The 19,216-nt window shown below is 35.5% G+C and overlaps 1 long non-coding RNA gene across 3 annotated transcripts in view; it reads right to left on the reverse strand.

Moving 5' to 3' along the window:
* LOC138159063 (uncharacterized) overlaps positions 1-19,216 on the reverse strand; it is a 412,739-nt gene that overhangs the window by 117,070 nt on the left and 276,453 nt on the right. For 2 of the 3 annotated variants that reach the window (XR_011167791.1, XR_011167793.1), the window contains exon 3: positions 15,348-15,412. This is a non-coding gene — a long non-coding RNA (uncharacterized lncRNA). Of the gene's footprint in view, positions 1-11,949; positions 12,170-15,347; positions 15,413-19,216 lie in introns of those variants that run through there. The other variant, XR_011167792.1, reaches the window with a different exon arrangement.

A 19,216-nucleotide genomic window follows, 5' to 3' on the forward strand; every position in this document is an offset into this window, starting at 1 on the left:
GGAATATTTCTCCTAACCCTGATAATTCTGGAATTTAACTGTAGTATATTGGGAGTTTTCATTTTTGGATCTCTTTCAGGAGGTGATCAGTGGGTTCTTCAATGACTATTTTGCCCACTACTTCTAGGATATCAGGGACGTTTTCCTTGATAATTTCCTGATTTATCACAGCTTCCAGGTAGTGCAGTAATCCTTAATTTATCTCTCCTGGATCTATTTTCTAGGTCAGTTGCTTTTACAAAGAGGTATTTTACATTTTCTTTGATTCTTTCATTCTTTTGGTTTTGTTTGACTGGTTTTTGATGTCTCATAGAGTTATTAATTTCTACTTGCCCAATTCTGATTTTTTTAAGGAATTATTTTCTTCAGTTAACTTTTGTACCTCTTTTCCACTTGTCTAATTCTACTTTTTAAGGAGTTGTTTTCTTCAGTCAATTTTTTTTTCTTCCTTTTCCAAGATGTTGACTCTGTCTTGCATAACTTTAACATCTTTCACCAATTTTTCTTCTATGTCTCTTATTTGACTTTTAATATCCTTCTTGAGTGTTTCCAAGAAGGCTTTTGGGGCTTTAGGCCAATTTACATTCCTCTTTGAGGCTTCACATGTAGGCATTTTGACAATGTTGTCACCTTCTGAGTTTGTATTTTAATCTTCTCTGTCACCATAGAAACTCTCTGTGATCAATATTTGTTTTTGCTTGTTGCTCATCTTGTTTGCCTGTTTCCTGGCTTTTGAAGTTGAGTTCTCCTGCTGGAGCACATGGGGCACTGTCCTAAGCTTCTTATGCTGAGAGCCAGAGACCTGATTACTAACTCTGTGTGCTATGGCCTCAGGTGCTGGCAGCTGGAGAACATAGGGGTCTGATTGCTTACCTGATGCTGAACTGGGGTCCTAGTGGTGTTATCTGGCATGTGCTGAGGGCAGATGGGATTTTTCTATGTTTCCCTGGGACTACACTGAAGCATGTGGCAGTGTCACACCTGAAAGATGCCTGTCTACCCAGGGTGGCACTGAGGCATGTAAATGTCCAGCTGCTGGAGGATACCTCTCCTCCTGGGACTGCATTGAAGTACATGTTGGCTCTCTGAGCTGGAGTCCATCGATTCGCCTGGCTGTGCTAAGATATGTGAGGAGTTTTGATGTTGGTGTTTACCTGCTCTACCACACTGGGGCTCAGGATCTCCTGCTGGTTTGCCAAGGTGGGGTTTGCTGCTGTTGACTTGCCGGGATACTTCCTGTCCTGGACTTTGCTCCCCTTTTACCCAAGTGATGTGGACTTTTTGTGCAAAGCCTTCAAGTCTCCCAGACTAAAAGACTCCTCTACCCCATCTTTCTGCTGACTTTGCTGTTCCAGAATTTGTTCTGGGGTGCTATTTTATGGTTGTTTTGTTGTTTGGAGGTGATACGGTTTAGGGACAGTGATTTATTGATTATTCTGACATCTTGACTCCTGGATGTCTCCTTGGTGTTAAATATGTCAATTTTCTGCACATTTAGCATATCAGACTTTATTGGTGATATTTGATGCACTTTACCATTTCTAATTTAATTTTTCTTCATTGATTTTATAAATATTATATCTTTCTATTTTTTCTATAGTCAAAATTGACTATTTTACTTTTTATGTTCCACTTCATCCCTTATTTGGTTAAACCTAGCCATTGTGAAATGCATCTTATCCAATTCTTTCCTAATTTTATATGGTTTCATATCCATTTTAAGGTTATTATTTAATATACTGTAAGGTGTTGCTCTAAACCTAAAATTTGCCAAGGTGGCTTCCAATTTCTCCAGAAGTTATTGTCAAAGAGAGAATCTTTCCCTTGCATTATCAAACACTGGGATTTTTCCACTTGCTTGAGGTACTTGATTTTCTACTTTGTTCCATTAACCTACTTTTTAATTTCTCTAATTGACACCATACAGTTTTGATAACTACTGCTTTATAATAAAGTTTGACACCTTTTTACTCTTTTTGTTTTTACTCTTCCATTTGTATTATTTCTTGTTTCTTCATTTGAGATTCCAGATCTTTTTCTCTTCCAAATGAATCTAGTTAACATTTTATCTATTTCTAAAAAATAACTCTTCTGTAATTTGAATGGTAGGACAATAAATTTCCAAATTAATCTAGATAACACTGATAGATAATTTTATTATATTGGCACAGTACAACATTAGTAGAGAATATATGTCCAATTATTTGTCTTTACTTTTGTCAAGAGTGTTTTAAGATGTGGTCTTATAAATCTTGCTTAAGGAAGCAGAGCCAAATGATGAAGTAAAGACAAGGACTCATCTGAGCTTTTCCTAAACTCCTACAAATATCTTTAAAAATTACTCTAAACAAATTCTAGAGCAAGAGAAACCACAGATATCTGGAGTGAAACAAATTTCCAGCCCAAGACAACTAGGAAACTTAGCAGGAAAGGTCTGGTGTGTCAGGGTGAGAGAGGAGTACAATCCACAATCACTGGTAGCAGTGATGGTTTTCAAATCTCTCAGTCACAGACACCAAAAATAACTTAGTCAGAAAAGTCTATCACATGTGGATGAGAGTGGAGTGCAGTGTAACCCAGGCTGTGACAGCACAGCACTGGCCCCAGTAAACCAGAATCAGGTCTTCAGAGTGACTGAATCGGCCAGTAGCAGCAACAGTAGTGCCTACTTTCTGAGCTATCAAAACACAGAAGGTAAAGGGGTCAAACACCTGGTCATAAGGACATAACAGGTGTCTTTTTGCTAGCACTGAGTCAGGACTCTGTTGTTTTGCCCATGCACAGATCTGAGTCCTGAGTGGCCGTCCGAGGGTGAGGAGAAGCACTAGCGTAGGAGAGTTTGCACCCAAAGCAGAGGGGGGACTCTCCTCTCAGTTCCATGGCAGAAAAGAGTGTTGTGGTCACTCACAGACCAGAACACAGGCCAGGAGAGTAATAAACACCTCTCCTAAGATCATACCACCCTGAAATAACTGAAAACTTACAGGTCCCTAAGAAATATCTCTGAAAAGAGCTGCACAAAACCCCTGAAGCTTGGAACAGTAAGCCCTCAATCGTGGAAGCAGAGCCCTACCTTAACAAAGAATTAAAAGGTCAACTAAAAGACTGGGGAAATGAGCAAATAATGGGGGTAGGGTTAGCTCTTGCTATTGAGAGTTACTATGGTGACAAGGAATATCAAAACATACACTCATTAGAAAACAACAAAGTCTAAGCTCCCACATCCAAAGCCTCCAAGAGCAATATGGATTGGTCTCAGATCATGGAAGAGCTCAAAAAGGACTTTGAAATCAAGTAAGAGAGATAGAAGACAAATTGGGAAGAGAAATGAGAGTGATGCAAGAAAATAAAGAAAAACTAGTCAACAAATTGGTAAAGGAAACATGAAAAAATACTGAAGAAAATACCACCTTAAAAAACAGACTGGGCCAAATAGTAAAAATGGTCCAAAAAGCCAGTGAGGAGAAGAATGCCTTAAAAAGCAAAATTGACCAAATGAAAATGGAGGTCCAAAAACTCACTGAAGAAAACGATTCTTTGAAAATTATAATGTAGCAAATGAAAGCTAATGACTTTATGGAAAATCAAGAAACAATAAAACAAAACAAAAAAAAAAAGGATAAAGAAGACAATGTGAAATATCTCTTTGGAAAAACAACTTATCTGGAAACTAGGTCCAGGAGAGAGAATTTAAAAATTATTGGGCTACCTAAAATCCATAATCAATAAAAGATCCTAGACATCATCTTTCAAGAAATTATCAAAGAAGACTGTCCTGATATTCTAGAATCAGAGGGTAAAATAGAAAGTTGAAGAATACATTAGTCACCCAAAATTAAAACTCTCAGGACTATTAAAGTCAAATTCCAGAGCTCCCAGGTCAAGGAGAAAATATTGGAAGCATCCAGAAAGAAACAATTCAAGTATCATGGAAACACAATCAGGATAACACAAGATTTAGCAACCTCTACATTGAAAAATCAGAGGGTTTGGAATATGATATTGCAGAGAGCAAAAGAGCCACAATTACAATCAAGAATCACCTACCCAGAAAAACTGAATATAATCCTTCAGGAGGAAAAATAGACATTCAATGAGACAGAGAGCTTTCAAGCATTCTTGCTGAAAAATATCAGAGTGAATAAAAAGTCAGCTGAATAAAAAATTTGACTTTCAAATATAAGATTCAAAAGAAGCACAAAAAGGTAAGCAGGAAATGTAAATCATAAGGGGCGTAATACAGTTAAAGCGGTTACATTCCTACATGGGAAGATAATATTTTTAACTCATAAGACCTCTCTCTTATTATGGTAGTTAGAAAGACATATATAGACAGAGGGCACATGTGTAAGTTGTATATGAAGGGATGATGTCTACAAAATAAAATTAAGGGAGAGAAATATACTGGGAGAAGGAGAAAGGGAGAGGTAGAATGGGGTAAATGATATCACATAAAAGAGACAAGAAAAAGCTTTTGCAGTGAAGGGGAAGAGGGGGAAGGTGAGATGGAGTAAGTGAATCTTACTTTCATCAAAATTGGCTCATAGAGGGAATAATATACACACTCAATGGATTATAGAAATGTATCTTACATACCCTACAGGAAAGTAGGAAGGGAAGGGGAAAGAGAAGGGGATGGTGATAGAAAGGAAGGTAGATTGGGGGAAGGTTAGTCAGAAACAAAACACTTTTTTTAGTCTCAATTTGAGAAAAAACACTTTTGAGGAGGAACAGGGTGAAAGGAGAGAAAGAATAGAATAAATTGGGGGGGGAGTAGAATGGAGCGATGGTAATATGAAAAAAAATTGAGACAATTTCTCTATAAAGGCCTTGTTTCTCAAACATATAGAGAACTGAGTAAAATTTATAAAAATAAGAGTCATTCTCCAATTGATAAATGATCAAAAAATATCAGATTTCAGATGAAGCAATCCAGCTATCTATAGACATCCGAAAAAATTTTCTAACTCACTATTGATTTGGTAATGAATTAGAAATTGAGGGGATGCCCACAAATTGGGAAATGACTAAACAAGTTGTGGTGTGTGATTTTAATGAATACTGTTGTAATATATGTAATCATAAGCAGAATGCTCTCAGAAAAACCTGGAAAAACTTGCATCAGTTGATGCAAGGTGAAATGTGCTGTGTATAAAATAACAGCAATATTATAAGATGATCAGTCATGAATGACTTAGGTATTCTGAGCAATACAACAATCCAAAACAGCTCTGAAGTAATTAGGATGAAAAGTGTTATCCATTCCCAGAGTAAAAACTGATGGTGTCTGAATAGAGATTGAAGCATCCTTTTTTTTTTGTCTTTTTTTGGAGGGGGGAAGGCAGGGCAATTGGGGTTAAGTGACTTGCTCAAGGTCACACAGCTAGTAAGTATTACTATTAGGTGTCTGAGGCCAGACCTGACTTCAGGGCCAGTGCTTTATTCACTGCACCACCTAGGTGCCCCAAAGCATCCTTTTTTTAAACTTAATTGTTCTTGAGAGTTTTTTTTTTTCTTGACTATGTTTTCCTTCACAATATGACTAATATGAATATGTTTTGCATGTACACATGTATAACCTATATTGAATTGCTTGCCTTCTCAGTGAGGTGGGGGGGAGGAAGGGAAAGAATTAGGAACTCAAAATTTTAAAAATGAATGCTAAATATTGTTTTTACATATAACTGTGGAAAAAGAAAATACTAAATAAAAGCTTAAAATAATTAAAAATAAATAAATAAATCTTGCTTGGTTCTTGGTGAGATAACTGCAGAACAATTCATGTGTTTTTAGCTTTTTTGAATGGATTTTTTTCTTATTATTTTTCCTGATTTTATCAGTATTATATAGATTCATTTTATATTCTACTTATTTATTTTGTTTTCTGCTAATTTACTAGATCTAATAATTATCAATTAGTCTCATTGATGATCCCTTGGGGGTTTTCTAAATATATCATATTATCATCTACAAATAGGGATAATCTTGTCTCTTCTGTACTAAAATTTATCTCTTTGACTTTAGTCTTTTATCATATTACCCTAGGACAGGAGTTCTTAAACAATATATGTCATAGACTTCTTTACAATCTAGTAAATCCTATGGAACATTTCACAGAATAATGTAGCTTTTAAAAAAATCCATAATTGAATGGAAAAATAAATTCCATTTAGAGGTTAGTGAAAATGAATACGGAAATTTGTTTTTGTATTCAAGTTCATTAACCCTCTGAAATCTCTTTATAAGTGGACTATTGGGGGTTCATAGATGCTAGATTAAGAATCACTCATCAAGGTAATATTTAAGGAATCATGCCAAATAATATTTCAAAAAGAAATATAATTGTTTTACCTTTGTTTGTACTTGGAAGTCTTTGTGTGTTTCTCTCTTTTAAAAAAAATTTAACCCTTGATTTTTATTATGTATTACTCATGGTAGTAAAATGAGATCTTTTCATATTTTTAAAAATTATTTTTACATAAGTAAATATTATGTTTTGTCAAATGTTCTTTCTACATCTGGATAAATAATCATGAGGGTTTTTAATCTTTGTGGTTTGATTATGATAATTTTTTCTTAATATTAAACATTTTCTGCTTCTCTAGTATCAATTCAAATTGGTCATAGTGAGTAAGATATATTTCTATAGTATCCTAGTAAAGATTTTTATTTAAACTTTTTTTGCTTAGTACCCATAGTGAGATTGGTCTGTATATTCCTTTTACTGCATTAGCTCTATCACGTTTCATTATCAAGAACATATTGGCTGATGTTGAGTGAGAAGAGCAGAACCAGGAGAAATTTGTACACAATTACAGACACAATGTATGTGTGATGATCAACTTTGATAGACTGGACTCTTCTCAGCAATGCAGGGTTAAAAGTCAACCCCAAAATACTCATGATGGAGAGAGATGTCTACATCCAGAGAAAGAACAGAGTTTGAATCCAGATTGAAGCAAACTACCTGCTCTTTTTCTTTTTCTTGTTTGGTTTTGTTTCCTCTTTCCCATTGTTCATTTCATCTGATACAATCCTTCTTTATAACCTGACTAATGTCTAATGTGAAAGTATTTGCAGATCCTATATTTGATTGTATGTCGCCATGGAGAGGGGAAGGGAGAGAGGGAGAGAAAATTTGAAACTCAAAGAATTGTGAAACTGAATCTTGTAAACTAAAAGTAAACAAACAAATTAATAAAGACCAAAAAATTTTTAAGAAGAACATATTGGACTCAGAAAAGGAATTTGATTTTTTAAAGGAGATTTTGTGTAGCTCATGAATTAATTATTCATTTGAAACTGGATAGAATTTTCTCATAAATCCAGTCATTAATCTATATTTTCTACAGATTCGTAAGTTTGCTTTCAGTTTTCCATTTTGCTGATTATAGTAGTTTCTAAAAATTATTTTAAATTCCTCTCTGTTTTGAATTTCAACTTGTTCATTTTGTTTTTGATGCCTTGGCATATTTAATTATCTATTTCTTCTTGTTCAGGTTGGCTATTTAAAAAAAAAATTATCATTCCTCTTTTTTTAAAGTCTTTACTTTAAACAATATTGAAAGGCTTCAATTTTTTCTTATTTTGCTCTTCTTACAGAATTGATGATTTGCTCACTTTATAATCTTTTGAATTGCATAGTCAATTCATTGATCTTTTTTCTTTGTTTTATTAATTAAAGTTTTAGAGATATAAATTTTTCTCTCATTACTGATTTACCAGGGTCCAACAAAGTTTTTATTTGTTGTCTCATTGTTAACTTAGCTCCTTGAAACCATCGAGTTATTCTATGTTATTCCTAGTGTAGCCCCTGTCCCAAGGCCTATTGGTATGGGACTGTCTCCTTTTTGGTGGAGATAAAAACCCTGTCCTATGTGAAGGGTAGCTCAGAATTGGTGAGAAGCAAAGGAGTTCCAGCCTTCACTTTTCTTCCTTCAGGGACTCATCATTTGGGTGCTCCCTACTTCAAGGGAGAAGATGGAAAAGTCTAATCCTGCATCAAGGTGCTGGAGGATCACATCCCTATTCTCAACTTGCTCCTCTAAAGATTTGGGGGCATTTTGTCTTGGGTGAGATCTAGGAGCCTCTCTTTTGGTTGAGAGAGAGGCTATATTGTCTGGTATGTACTCTCCTTTATGTACCTTCTTGGATTTCTGTTTTGCTATGATTTGGCTAAATGAGGTTCTATAATAAGTTGGTATAATAAAATACCTTTGGATCTTCATGCCTAGAACTGTTCTTATACCAAGGAACCAGGTATTAATTCCTGCGAATGCAGGAGAATCAAAATGTTTGAATCAGATTTTGACCCAGTGTTTAGGTACTCTTGTCTCCATATAATGGATCTGTACCATCTTTCCTGAATGCCTTGGCTTTATAGTGTATACTTTCCTTCACCAATTTCTTTGATATAACCTTGGGCTTCATATTCTTTAGCTCCCAACTGCCACCATAGTTTCAATCTGCTTATCTCACAACGTGGTTTATTGGAAAGAGCACCACTATTCTTGGAATCAGGAGATTTTGATTTGAATCTAGCAGAGTGAGCATGGATAAGTTACTTTCTCTCTCTGATTCTCAGATTGCTCATCTATAAGATAGCATAAGATCTGTACAGCCTACTCCCTGGGGAGGCAACATTTTTATGAAAGAAATAGTCCTGAACTTGGAATCACAAGGCCTGAGTATGAATCCTAGCTCTGTTACTGCCTATGTGACCTTGGATAAGGCATTTAATCACTCTGGACCATTATTTCCTCTTCAGTAAAATGAAAGTATTAAACTATATGACTGCTAAGGTCCCTTTCAACTATGATGTTATGATAGGATAGTAATAAAGAAAGTGTTTTATACATTTCAAAGCACTATCAAAAATGTGAATTAGCATATTATTGACCCTCATCTTCAGAGTACTTCTAGTATCTGAACTCTTCCTTCATACTTTCACTAACATTATTCCCAGTCTTTTCCTCAGCTTTTCTAGGTCCTGCCTTCCATCCCTATTTCATTGATCCTTCCATGTCCAAGTAGCTCTCACAAAGGCACAACCTTTCCTTAAAGAATGTCTCTGAAAAACTAACATGTCAGTCATTCTGCCTGCCACCTCACCCTTACCTATACAAAAAAAAATACTGATCTAACCTTGGTAAGAGGAAAAGGCACTATCAGAAAAACAGATTGGATACTTTGCTACTATAGGGTCATACTTCCCTAATGGGGGGGGGGGGCAACTGGCTCCTAATAGAGCTCCTTCAGATCTTCAGGAGGTTGAATGACTAATGGAATAATGTCCTGGAGACAGCTTATCACCATCATCCACATGCTCAGAAGTTGCCTGTCCCTTTCTGACTCATCCAGTTTTTCTGACAGCAATTCACAAATGGTACAGTGAGCACTTGTCACTCCATTGCATTAATATCCATTAGGCAAATGATCAAATCCACCTCAATTACTTTGCATAATAAAAATAAATCTATTAGGGAGAACACTTTCAGAAGGATATTCTATTTTCTATTATATTAAAACTAATCTGCTTTATAAGAATCCTTATGATGAAATTTCAATACAATAAATGAATGGGCAACAAGGGGCTGTACCATTGGTTGCCTGTATTTTAGGTCTGGGTAGTGGGTTAGATGCCCCACTTACCCTTTGTTCAAAATGGAATTCTAACATCCCTAAGCAAGAGAGAGGGACTATGTTCTTTATCTTTCCCTTAAATGAATACTTTTAGAATGAGTTGATTGGAAATACATTATCCTTCCAAATCTACTAGAGTGTTATCATTATTTAAGCATTCCAAATAAAGGAAGATAGTCAACTCTCCAAGAAGAATCCAACTAATAAATAATAGACTTCCCCCACAGAAGGACAATGGGGTCTGGTCTATTTTACCCTAACAATTGTCTTTTAAGCCCTTGCTTCTGATATTTATTTGAACTAAATGATCAGTAGCATCTTTCAACCTATGAATCCACATTTTTGATGAATACTGGAAAAACATCAATGTGAAATATTGGAGGGAAAGAAAAGAATGTACTCTACTTAGATTAGCATCAACACTATTGTATGGCTTCTTTAGAACACTTCCAGTCAAAGTGAAATAAATGTTTATAAGAGTTAATGTTCTGTGTTGAATTAATGGAGGACATTGACCTAGCACTGAAGGATAATGTCCAAAGTCATATGAAATTGGAGTCTTCAGGTTCAATGCCCATGATTAAAAAATATATTAAATCCTTTTTCTAGGAATTATGCAACACTAAAAATGCAGGTCCTGGAAGAGCCCACTTGACATTCAACCATAAACACTCAAGCATGTATTTAACACAAATAATTAAAATGTACATAATAAATAATGTCCCTAACCTTCAAAGTTACACAACTATCTATATAACTTTGCATAAATTGCTTAAACTTTCTGGGCCCCAGTTTCCTCATAGAATAATAAATGTAAGTCTGGAAGGGAACTTAGAGGTCATTTATTTGGATCCCTCTCATTTTTCAGATGAGAAAGGTGGGACCCAGAGAGGTTGCCCTTTCCTAAAGTTACTAAAGGTAGTAGTATTAGTGCCGAGATCTGTTTTAAAAAATAGGGTAGTATCACTTTATGAGAGGGTTGGGAGAGAGAATCTCTAAGGTCCCTTCTAGATCTAAGATTCTCTGAATTCATGAATACTATCTTGGTGCTTTCTAGTCAACTTAAACTTATTCTTTAGATCAGCATTATATAATGAGAGCTTGGAAGTCATCAAGACTTTATAGCACAAGACATTTTCTGGAGGGGATAGCCCTGCAGCTTTCATCTAGGTCATTTCATGTCTCTGAGGTTTTACCCAAGTTGGATTAGAAAATTCATTTTCTGTATCCTCAAGGGCAGGCAATATTAGGATTGCAAAATTACCAGCGTGACTCCTTCATCTGGCCCATTTCATCACATTTATTATCACTTCATCTGCTTACCCATATGGATACCCTCATTTTCTCTTTTTCTAGGAATTATTCAATGTTAAATATGCAGGCACTGGAAAAACCCACATGACTTTGGACCATAAACACTCAGGCACATAGTTAACAGCCTGGCTTTAGACAGAATGGCAATAAAATTCCACTCCCCAATGGTGATTTTCCAAAATACTGTGCTTGCTTGTCCCAAAGGGACACTGAGAAGCACCATTTGTTTTTTGGATGAGTACTAAGGGGACCTGGGAGAGACCTTGTGGTTAGCAGCATTGTGATATCAATGAGGCCAGCCTGCAGAGATAGAGATAAGCAGCAGGTTTAATCTTTAATTCAGTAGAAAGAAGCTCTCAACTCTTAACTCTCCCTTGCTAGGCTTCTCTCAAATGGAGGCAATAGAGTTTAGTTTGGGACAACCTTTGCACTAGTGACAGGAGACCTGGATTCTAGTCTCAGCTCTGCAATTAGTTAATGATGCATGACCTTGGACCAGTCATAGAGCATAGAGCTAGAAGGGTCCTTAGAGGTTATCCAGTCAATTGAATTAGCATTTCTTACTGTCAGCTACTATAAACAGTGTTGAGGGTACAAATATGTGACACCATATGTAGCCTAGTAGTATCATTGTGTAGCTTGGAGGGAAGCAGAATAGACATCTCTGTCCTCTTCTGCCCCCACACTTCTTAAAGAGAGACTTTATTCTCTGCCAAGAGGGGACCAAGAGGTTAGACCAGAGGTAATCTCTCCATTATCTAAAGGCTAGAATTATATTTATCTGCTCCCTTAATATTATTAATTTAGGTAATAAGATTTTGAGATGCAACCTAATTTCTGAATGTTGTTTCATTAATTGAGGGGAAACAGTGTCCCAAGCTTTATATCCAGATTTTGACTGCTTTCTTATCAAATATCAGTTGAACAATGAAAATACATAGCAAAGAGAAAAAAATATTTTTATCGAAGTCATAGTAAATGAAAACAAAACAGAGTGAAGAAGCTCTCCTATTGGGAATGAGGTAACTGAGATCAACCAAGACAGAGAGAGAGTCTTAGATACCACCCAAGAGGAAGTTACTTGAAGTCTCTGGTGTAGCAAACTGGGGATAGGGATATGATGGACATTGCTAGACCTCTCTTGTCAGCTTCTTCTCAGTCTTTTTCCTTCAGTACCATTGTTATTTTCCATCTTCTATTTCCCATCTTCTCTCTTGAAGATAGAAACCAAAAGTGACTTAGAGAGACTCAAAGGAAACTCAGAGTAGTCTTGAGACAAAAGAGATAGTAGCTCTCTTGCTCTGGCCAACTCCACCTCATCCCTGATACAGACACAGGGCATTGATATTCAGCAAAAAGGAGAGAGTCCCATACCAGTGGACTCTGGGGCTAGAGTTATGAATATAAAAATAAAAGAACCAGGGCAGAGCCAAGATGGCAGAGTAAAAGCAGGAACTTGCTTCAGCTCCTGCTCCAACCACCTCCAATACCTGTAAAAAAAATTACTCTAAACAAATTTTAGAGCTACAGAACCCACAAAGTGACAGAGAGAAACAAATGTCCTGCTGAAGGCAGCCTGGCAGGCTGACAGGAAAGGTCTATCACACCAGGCTGGGAGCCAAGCACAGTCCCGCATGCACTAGCCCAGAGTTGTGGCACAGACCATCCAGGGCAGACTTCAGGAGAGTGAGTCACCAGCAGCTGTGGCAGTTTTCAGACTTTCCAACCCATAAAGATCAAGGAGAAATTAAAAGGTCAGTATGCCACTCTGTTTGAACCAGGTGAAGAAAGAGCATGGCCTGGCCCCTGCCCCTGTGAGGAAAAATGGTGAAGTTGTGGTGGCTACAGCTGCTGCTACCTGGCTGCCTCTGGAGCTCCTGGCCTACAGATTGTAGGGAGATGAAGCAATCATTCAGAGGGTAGTCACTCTTGCTTTGACCTGCTTGAATCTGAGTCACAGTCTTGGGTGATGGCCATGGGTTGTCTGGCCAGTGTGCCAGAGCTCGTGGTGGCTATAGAAAAAGCATCTTCCTCATAACTCTAACAACCGTGAAAACCCAGGCAATTTGGGACATGGCTCTCTCCACTCTGGAAGCAGAGTTCTACTGTGGCAAAGAGCTCAAAAGTCTAGTAATTAGCTGGTGAGATGAGCAAGCAGAGGAAGCACAATCAGACCATACAATCCTTTTTTTGGGACAAAAAGAATCAAAACATGAAACCAGAAGAAGACAACAGAGTCAAAACTCCTGCATCAAAAACTTCCAAGAAAAATACGAGCTGGTTATAAGCTATGGAGAAGCTCAAGAAGGATTTTGAAAATCAAGTAAGAGAAGTGGAGGAAAAATTGAGAAGAGAAATGAAAATGATGCAAGAAAATAATGAAAAGCAAGTCAACAGTCTGCTAAAAATACTGAAGAAAATAACACCTTAAAATAAACTAATTCTTTTTTTAACTTTTGCGATTTGGCAAGAGTCCCAAAAAGCCAATGAGGAGAAGAGTTCCTTAAAAAGGCAAATTGCCCAGATGGAAGAGGAATTTCAAAAACCCACTGAAGAGAATAATTCCTTCAAAATTAGACTGGAGCCAATGGAAGCTAATGACTTCATGAGAAATCAAGGTACTATAAAACAGATCCAAACAAATGAAAAAAATATGAGACAATGTGAAATATCCCATTGGAAAAATCCACTGACATGGAAAATAGATCCAGGAGAGATCATTTAAAAATCACTGGACGACCTGAAAGCCATGATCAAAAAGAGAGCTTAGAAATCATCCTTCAAGAAATTCTCAAGGAAAATTGCCTTGATATTCTAGAACCTGAAGGCAAAATAGAAATTGAAAGAATTCTTCAACCACCTCTTGAAAAAGATCCCAAAAAGAAAACTCCTAGAAATATCATAGCCAAATTCCAGAGTTCCCAGGTCAAGGAGGAAATATTACAAGCTGTCAGGAAGAAACAATTTGAGTATTGTAGAAACACAATGAGGATAACAAAAGACCTAGCAGCTTCTACATTAAGGGATAGAAAGGTTTGGAATATGATATTCCAGAGGTCAAAGGAGCTAGGATTAAAACCAAGAATCATCTACCCAGAAAAACTGAGTATAATGCTTCAGGGGAAAATATGGTCATTCAATGAAATAGAGGACTTTCAAGTATTCTTGATGAAAAAACCAGAGCAGAACAGAAAATTTGACTTTCAAAGACAAGAAGCAAGAGAAGCATAAGAAGGTAAACAGGAAAAAGAAATCATAGGGAACTTATTAAAGTTGAACTATTTACATTCCTACATGGAAAAATTATCATTGTGACTCATGAGACTTTTCTCAGTGTGAGGATAGTTGAAGGGAATATATATGTATATAAGTATACATACATGTACATGTATTATAGGAGGGTGTATGTGTATATAAATACATGTGTAAGTGTGTACATGTATACATAGACAGAGGGCACAGGATCAGTTGAATAGGAAAGGATGATATCTAAAAAATAAAACTAAGAGGTGAGAGAAGAATGTAATGGGAGAGGGAGAAGGGGAGAGATAGAATAGTGTGGGTTTTCTCACATAGAAGAGGCAAGAGATAACTGTTACAATGGAGGGGAGGAGCAGGAAGGTGAAGGGGAATGAGTCAGCCTTGTTCTCATTGAATTTGGTTTGGGGAGGGAATGGTATACACTCAATTGGGTATCTCACCCTACAGTAAAGTAGGGGTGAATGGGGATAGGAGGGGGGATGATGGAAGAGAGGGCAGATTGGGGTAGAGGGTAGTTAGAGGCAAGCACTTTTGAAGGGGGGACAGGGTCAAGGTAGAAAATAAAACAAGTGGGGGGGAAGAATAGGATGGAGGAAAAAATAGTTAGTCTTTCACAATATAACTACTATGAAAACATTTTGCATAACTACTTATGTACAACCTATATTGAATTGCTTGTCTTCCCAGTGGGGGTGGGTGAGGAGGGAAGAGGGGAGAGAGTCTGGAAATCAAAGTTTTAAAAACAAATGTTAGAAAATTTTATTTTTTACATGCAACTGGGAAATGGAATGTGCAGGCACTGGGGTGTAGTGGTCCATCTTGCCCTACTAGAAGGTAATGGGGGATTTGGGGGAAGATATAGGAGAGAGCAGATTGGGGGAAGAGGTATTCAGTATGCTTGCCATCTTGCAGTGGGGGATAAGAGAAAGATGGGGAGAAAATTTGTAACTCAAAATCTTGTGGAAGTTAAAGTTGAAAACCAAAAATAAATAAAGACTAATTTTTAAAAATAAATAAAAATAAGAGAACCCCTTCCCTCAAGGAATTTACATCCCAAGGGTGGAAACAATCCTGGATTCTTCTTTACCATCCCTATCCAATCAGTAGCCAATAGTGTGAAGTCTACTTACCTAATTCTACATGTCTTGAATCCCCTTCTCTCATTTACATAGGACCATCCTAGTTCAGGTCCTCACTACAAATAAAGATACAAAATAGATTAAAAATGAATGAGAAAAAAAATTTTTTGAAGAAACATGACATGATAGAATATTTTAAAAATACAAGTTGAAAATGTTTCCATCTTTGTGTGATGTTGTTGTCACCAAAAAAGAGGTATGTGAAACTTAAAAAAAAACTCATCTGCACACTTCAAAATTTGAAGAATTTCAAGTCATTTGAAAATCTTCTAAATGAAAAGTTTCAGTGGGTTTTGAACATATTTATCAAAACATAAAAGTGAAATACCTCTGATTTGTTTGTAAGCATATATTATTGACATCAGGGAAGACAGAAATGGATGAATCAATTTTTAAGAAAAATTTATGCATAATTTGAGGATGAGGTTGAAAAAATAAGCATACTGATGTAAAAAGTACAGCCACCAATGCATTTTCATTTAAAGTTATGTGTCTTTATCAGAACATTTAGGGTATATATATGTATATATATATATATATTTGTGTATATATGTATATATTTATACATACATATGTGTATATATAAGAGGGTGTATAAAATACATATGTGAGTGTGTGTATATGTGTGTACATGTGTACATAGAGAGAGGATACAGGATTAGTTGAATAGGAAGGGATGATACCCCAAAAATAAAATTAAGATGTGAGAGAGGAATATGAGAGAAGGAGAAGGCAAATTATTTCATATAAAAGAGGCAAGAGAAAACTGTTACAATGGAGGGGAAGAGCAGGATGGTGAAAGGGAATGGGTCAACCTTACTCTCATTGAATTTGGCTTAAGGAGGGAATAACATACATACTCATTTCAGCAGCTTACCCGATAGGAAAGTAGGGAGGAAGGGGGTATGATAAAAGGGAGGGCAGAAGATTGGAGGAGAGGGTAGTTAGAAACATATATGTTTGAAAAGTGACAGGGTCAAAGAAGAAAATAGAATAAGTGGGGGGCGGGATAGGATGGAGGGAAATATAGTTAGTCTTTCACAATATAACTGCTATGGAAATGTTTTGCATAACTGTACAGGCACAACCTATATTGAATTGCTTATCTTCACAGTGGGGGTTGGTGAGGAGGTAAGAAGGGAAAGAATCAGGAACACAAAGTTTTAAAAGCAAATGTTAAAAAATAATTGATTAGGTTTTTTTTTTTCATGCAACTGAGAAATAAGATATACTGGCACTGCAGTATAGAAATCCATCTTCCTTACTAGAAAGTTGAAGGGAGCATGGGGGAGTATATAAGATAGAGCATATTAGGGATAGGGGTATTCAGTAGGCTTGCCATCTTGGGGGGGGTAGAGGAAAGTTGGGGAGAAAATGTGTAAATCGAAATCTTGTGGAAATGAATGTTGAAAACTAAAAATAAATTTTAAAAAAAGTTAAAATAAGTAAAAATAGGTTAAAATGGAAAAAGAGGTACAAAATAATTTTTAAAAAGAACTACAAAAATCTACTGAAGAGTTATTTTAAAAGTAGAATTGGCCAAATAGAAAAATATATATAAATTCCAAAATTTTACTGAAAAAGAACTCCTTAAAAAGTAGAATTGGCCAAATGTAAAAGGAGGTACAAAAGCTCACAGAGGAAAATAATTCTTTAAAAATTAGAATTGGTCAGTCATTAGAAAACTAATGACTCAATAAGACATCCAAAAAAAAACCAATAAAACAAAATCAAAAGAATGAAAAAATAAAACAAAACAGGAAATAACACATTGGAAAAACAACTGACCTGGAAAGTAGATCAAAAAGAGATAATTTAAGGAAAATCTGAAAGTCATTATAAAAAATAGAGCCTAGATATTATATTGCAAGAAGTTATTAAGGAAGACTGTCCTAGAAACAAAGAGGAAATTTTTTTTTAATCTACTGATTTCTTCCCAAAAGAGATCCCAAAATGAAAACTCTCAGGAATGTTATAGCCAAATTCCAAAACTCCTGGGTCAAGGGTAAAATAATACAAACAGCCATAAAGAAACAATTCAGATATTATGGAGCCACAGTTAGGATCATGCAAGATTTAGCAATTTCTACATTAAACACCATTTGGAAATCCTGAAAATCAAAGGAGAGATTAATAAAATTAAAAATAAGAAAACCATTTATTTTTCCAATTATCTGCCAATAAATTTGACTAAGTAAAATGAATGAATATTTACAAAAATATAAATTGTCCAGATTAACAGAAGAGGAAATAGAATACATAAATAACCCTATTTTAGAAAAAAAAATTAAACAAGCCATGAATGCTCCCTAAGAAAAAAATTCCCAGGATGAGATAGACCAATATGTGTTTAATGTTTTACCAAACATTTAAAGAACAAATAATTCTAATACTATATAAACTATTTAGAAAATTGGGCAAAGAAGGAGTCCTATCAAAATTACTTTTATGACACAAATAAAGTGTTGATATTTAAACCAGAAAGAACAAAAACCAAACAAGAAAACTATAGAACGAATATTGATGAAAAAAAAATTTTAAATACTGTCAAGGAGATTACAACAATACATCACAAAGATCATACACTACAACTAGGTGGTACTTAGGTCAGTTCAATATTAGGAAAAGCAGCATAATTTATGTTATCAATAACAAAAACAACAAAAATCATATGATTATCTCAATAATTTGTAAAAGTTTTTATAAAAAATAGCATGCATTTTTATTAAGACCTCTAGAAAGTATGGGAATAAATGGAGACTTCCTTAAAATGATAAATAGCATATATATATACTAATAGCAGGTATTTTCTGTAGTGGGGATAATATCCTTCCCTATAAAAGCAGGGGTGAATCAAGGATGTCCATTATCACCATTATTGTTCAATACTGTACTAGAAATGTTAGCAATGGAAGTAAGAGGGAAAAAAAAGAAATTGAAAGAGTTGGAACAGGCAATGAGGAAATAAAACTCTTCTTTTTTGCCAATCATGTGATGGTGTATTTGGATGATCCTAGAGAATCAAGAAAAAAACTACATGAAATAATTAACAACATTAGCAAAGTCTCAGGATATAAAATAAACCTACATAAAATCATCAGCATTTCTATGTATTACCAATAAAATCCAGCAGCAAGAGGCAGAAAGAGAAATTCTTCAATGGTCAATATAAAATACTCAGAAGTCTATCTGCCAAGACAAGCCCAGGCAGGAACTATATTAACACAATTACAAACACTTGTCATATAAATAAAGTCAGATTTAACAATTGGAAAAATATCAATTGCTCATGGGTAGGCCAACCCAATATAATAAAAATTACAATTCTACCTAAATTAATATACTTACTCAGTGTCATACCAATAGAACTATCAAAAGCTATTTTATTGAGCTAGAAAAAAAGTTTATCTGGAAGAACAAAGTGTAAAAAATATCAAGGGAATTAATGAAAAAAATATGAAAGAAAGTGGCCTAGCCATAAAATCTCTAACTATATTGCAAAGGGATAACAATCTGGTAATGGCTAAGGAAAAGAGTGATGAATCAATGGAATAAATTAGGTACATAATACATAGAGAAAATGACCATAGTAATCTTGTGTTTCAAAAATACAAAGATCCAGATTTGGGGGACAAGAACTCACTATTTGATAAAAATTGTTGGGAAAACTAGAACCAGTTTAGCAGAAACTAGGTACAGACCAACACCTCACAGCATATTCTAAGACAAGGTCAAAATGGGTATATAATCTAGACATAAAAGTTGGTAGCATTTGCAAATTTAGGAAGCAGAAAGTAGTTTATTTGTTAGATAGATAGATGAGAGAGAGAGAGAGAGAGAGAGAGAGAGAGAGAGAGAGA

The sequence above is a fragment of the Petaurus breviceps genome, unplaced genomic scaffold, assembly GCF_028583685.1.
Source record: "Petaurus breviceps papuanus isolate PSGF00001 unplaced genomic scaffold, PetGlider_PUasm1.0 175, whole genome shotgun sequence".
Classification (NCBI taxonomy): Eukaryota; Metazoa; Chordata; class Mammalia; order Diprotodontia; family Petauridae; genus Petaurus; species Petaurus breviceps.